The following is a 5,000-nucleotide window of genomic DNA, read 5'->3' as shown; positions in this document are numbered from 1 at the left end:
ATTCTGTCAATTTATTCTCTCTCTCTCTATCTATGTAGTTACTTATCTATCTAGTCCTTTATGTACGTCTGTCTATCTATGTATATCTATCTACCAATCTATCAATTTATCTATCTATCTTCCTATCTGTCTGTCTGTGTATCTATCTATCCATCTATCACAAGTTTTGATATAATTAATAGCCACGAAAAAACGAAAAAAAAGAAAAAAAAAAGACAAATGAACGAATGAATGGAAAAGCAATTAAAAACCGGTGATGGAACACTCAAGTTAATTTGGAAAAAGAGACTCATGCAAATCTTGGGGAAATGTATAACGCCATAACTCTCCTCTGTCTGTGAATAACGTCTTCATATGAATAATAATACGTAATGGAAATTTCTCCTTTGGACTCCTCGAGAACGGCTAATAGAATCTGCACAACTTGGGAGAGTCTTGTTAAAATTGTGCAAGGCCCGATCTGACAGACATTCGTTAAACAGACACGCACATACACCGAAATATATGCATGTCTGTCAGTCTGGACATGCATATCGACCCTGCGGATAGAACAATAAATGTGTATTCACTTGATAGATCGATAGATATGCATTTATTTCTGTGTATATGGGTGTCTGTTTATACGAATAGGCAGGTGTGATTCTTGTGGGTAGGATTTTAACACCTGGTTCATTATAGGAGAGAGGTTTTAGTCTGTAATTGTGTATGTTTATTCAGGTATATGTGTGTAAGTGAATAGATGGAGGGAGAATGGGGTGGGTGATGGAGGAAGGGGGGGGAAGGAGGAAAGGTGAGAGAAAGAGAGAGGGGGAGGAGGAAGAGAGAGAGAGAGGTGGGGAGGGAGAGATATTGATTGACGGGAAAATAGAGACATAAAGGAATAAAAAGAGATACATAGAGAGGGAGATAGACACATTCCCCCCGCCCGCCCATACCTATAACACATACCCATACACCCTCTCCCCCCAAAACACCCCTACTTCCCTTAGATGCCCATACAACCCCCACCTTCCCACCCTCTCCCACAAAACAGCCCCCTCCCCTCACTTTACACATCCATACAACCCCCACCCCCTCCCACAACCCCCCACCACTTCCTTACACGCCCATACACCCTGCCACCCACACATCCTCCTAAAAACACCACCCACCCCCTCTCCCTCAGACACCCATCCCTGCCCCACATACCCATGCCCCTCCCTCCACACCACCGTACACGAAGCCCGTCCCCAAAGACCCCCAAATCGCCAAGACCCTAAAAGACCCCAAAGAGACCCCCAAATCGCCAAGACCCTAAAAGACCCCAAAGAGGACCCCAAATCGCCAAGACCCCAGAAGACCCCTAAAAGACCCCAAAAGACCCCAAATCACCAAGACCCCCAAAGACCCCCAAATCGCCAAGACCCCCAAAAGACCCCCAAATCACCAAGACCCCCAAAAGACCCCCAAATCGCCAAGACCCCAAAAGACCCCCAAATCGCCAAGACCCCAAAAGACCCCCAAAAGACCCCAAATCGCCAAGACCCCCAAGAGACCCCCAAATCGCCAAGACCCCCAAATCAAGCGACCCCTAAAAGACCCCCAAATCGCCAAGACCCCCAAAAGACCCCAAATCGCCAAGACCCCAAAAGTCCCCAAAAGACCCCCAAATCGCCAAGACCCCCAAGAACTCTAAATCGCCAAGACCCCCAAATCGCCAAGACCCTAAAAGACCCCGAAAGACCCCCAAATCCCAAGACCCCAAAAGACCCCAAAAGACCCCTAAATCGCCAAGACCCCCAAAAACTCCCCAAAAGCCCCAAAAGACCCAAAGACCCCCAAATCGCCAAAACCCCAAAAGACCCCAAAAGACCCCAAATCGCCAAGACCCCCAAAGACCCCCAAAAGACCCCCAAAAGACCCCAAAGACCCCTAATCGCCAAGACCCCCAACTCCCCAAAAGCCCCCAAAACCCCAAAAGACCCCCAAATCGCCAAAACCCCAAAAGACCCCAAAGAGACCCCAAATCACCAAGACCCCCAAAAGACCCCCAAAAGACCCCCAAATCACCAAGACCCCCCAAAAGACCCCCAAAAGACCCCCAAATCGCCAAGACCCCGAACCGAGACACGAGCGAGCGAGGAAGGGAAGGAACAGAACGCCATAAGTCACAGGAAATGGCCCGTGGTGAGGGGAAAGAGAGCCAGATAAAGGGTAATGTACAACTTTGGTGAATGGGCCTCCTCGTCAACAAAGTTCCCCAACCCCCCCCACTTTTTTTAGTTTTTTTTTTTGGGGGGGGGAGGGGAGGGAGGGAATGAGTTGAGAAATATAGATTATGGATTTTTCGTTTTTTTTTTGTTCTTTTGTAGTTTTTGAGATCTTGGAACTTTTCTTTTCTTTTCTTTTTTTCGTTTTTACTTGTATATATATGTACATATATCTATATGTATATCTATCTATCTATGAATCTATATTTGCATATATATATATGCGTATATATATATATATATCTATATATATATATATATATATATATATCTATATATATATATATATATATATATATATATATATATACATATATATATATATATATATACATATATACATATATATATATATATATATCTATACATATATATATATATATATATGTGTGTGTGTGTGTGTGGGTGCGTGTCCGTGTGTATGTGTGTGTGTGTGTGTGTGTGTGCGTGTGTGTGTGTGTGGGGGGGTGCGTGTCCGTGTGTGTGTGTGGGGGGGGGGGTGTGTGTCCGTGTGTGTGTGTGTGTGTGTGTATACGCGCATATATGTATATAGATAAACACACATACACAGACACACAGACATTCAAACACTTAAACATTTCTACACACACAAACCCACAATCACCACAACCGGATTCCACCGGACGAAGTACAAACCCCTCCCCTCCCTCCCACCCTCCCCCTCCCTCACCCCATCCTCACCCACCCCACCCAGCATCCCCCCCCCCCCCCCCCCCGCTGAACTCAGAACCCGAAGCTGCACACCCGAGATATTATTACTTGCCGGCCCACTGCGCGAGTTATGCGTCGAGACTTCACCAACAATCTGCACCACGGGGGACTCTGGGGGGGGGGGGTGATGGGGGAGGGGTGATGGAGGAGGGGTGAAGGGGAAGGGGGGAGGAGAGGGTTGGGGGAGCGGGTGGGGTTGATGGGGGAGGGGTGAAAGGGAAGGGGGTGACGGGGGAAGGGGTGAAGGGGAAGGGGGGAGGAGAGGGTGGGGGGTGTAAGAGGGGAGGGTGAAAGGGAAGGGGAGGAGAGGGTGAGGGTTGGGTGATGGGGAGGGTGAAAGGGAAGGGGGGGAAGGGGGTTGGGGGAGGGGTGAAGGGGAAGGGGGAGGAGGAGGGTGGGGGGTGAGATGAAGGGGAGGGGTGAAAGGAAGGGGGAGGAGAGGGTGGGGGTGGGTGATGGGGGAGGGCAAAGGGGGGACAGGTAAGGGGCAGGAGGAGAGGGGAAGGGGAAGGGGGAAGAGGGGTGGGGGGGAGGAGGGGGAGTGATGGGGGGAGGGAGGGGGGGTAAGGGGAAGGAGAGAGAGAAAGGGGTGGGTGGGTGAAAAGGAACAAAAAGGGAATTTTTCAGAGAAGGTAAGCAAGCAGACTGATAGACAAGCAGAATTTAATAAAAGTGGAAAGAAAACAGAACAAGGAAATGAAAGGAAAAGTAAATCCGAAAGAGAGAGATCGACAGACTGATAGGCGAAGGGAGAAAGAAGGAAAGAGTGAGGGACAGAAAGATAGATAGATAAATAGATAAATAAATAGAAAGACTGGAAAAAAGAGGAAGACAAGAAAGAGAATCGGACTAGAAGAAAGAGAGAATGATCAATAGAAAAGAGGAAGACAAAGATAAAAAGCGAATAGCGAGATAGATAGAGATAAGAAGAGAAGGAAAGGAAAAGAGAGAGGTCGAACAAAAGTGAAGAAATAAATATACAAAAAAAATATATATATGTATATATATGGATATATATATATATATATATATATATATATATATATATATATATATATATATATATATATATATATATATATATATATATATATATATATATATATATATATATATATATATATATATAGAGAGAGAGAGAGAGAGAGAGAGAGAGAGAGAGAGAGAGAGAGAGAGAGGTCTGAGTGAATAGAAACAACCAGTCCGATAAGATGAATAAATATAATAAACAAACATTTGAATAAATAAACAAATAAAGACAATAAAAAAAATAAATACAGACAGAGGCAATAAACAATATATAAAAAAGATATACAGAGAGAAGGACAGGAAATAGAAACAACGTCCGATAAGACAAACAAACATTTGAATAAATAAATAAAAAAAAAAATACTAAACAACTTTAATAAATAAACACATAAAAGAAATGAAACAAAATACTAAACAGAATCATGAATGTGAAAAACCATTGCCCTCCCGCCTTTCAACCCCCCCGCCTCCACGCCTTCCGACCCCCACCCCTCCCACCTTCCACCCCCACCCCCTCCCCGCCTTCCAACCCCCATCCCCCCTCCCCGCATTCCAACCCACCCTTCCCCGCCTTCCAACCCCCACCCCCACCCCCATCCCACCCACCCCTCCCCACCTTCCATCCCCCTCCCACCCCTCCCCACCTTCCATCCCCCCTCCCCACCCCCATCCCACCCACCCCTCCCAACCCCTAACCCCCATCCCACCCACCCCTCCCGCCTTCGAACCCCACCCCCCACCCTCCCAACCCCCAACCCCCCCACCCTCACCTCCCCCTCCTCATCAGAAATCATCAAGGAACGTGTCCCCAAAACTCCACGAAGCATCCGAGCCGCGTGAAGTTCCCAAAAAAGTGGGGCACGCGCTGGACTTCCGGAATGAACGGCCGCCCTTCCTCCTCCTGCGGCCCCAGGAACGTCGCTGGTGTATTATCGGGCGAAAAACGGGCGTTCCTCCTCATGGGCGGGCGTGGGCGTGGGAATCCCGGGG

General features: G+C 47.2%; 1 pseudogene; it reads left to right on the top strand.

Moving 5' to 3' along the window:
* The window catches only part of LOC138862114 (uncharacterized), a 17,529-nt pseudogene that overhangs the window by 7,893 nt on the left and 4,636 nt on the right, over positions 1-5,000 (top strand).

The sequence above is a fragment of the Penaeus vannamei genome, chromosome 7 (assembly GCF_042767895.1).
Source record: "Penaeus vannamei isolate JL-2024 chromosome 7, ASM4276789v1, whole genome shotgun sequence".
Taxonomy (NCBI): domain Eukaryota; kingdom Metazoa; phylum Arthropoda; class Malacostraca; order Decapoda; family Penaeidae; genus Penaeus; species Penaeus vannamei.
Note: the sequence above shows the minus strand (reverse complement) of the source record. Positions and strands in the feature narration are given on the sequence as shown.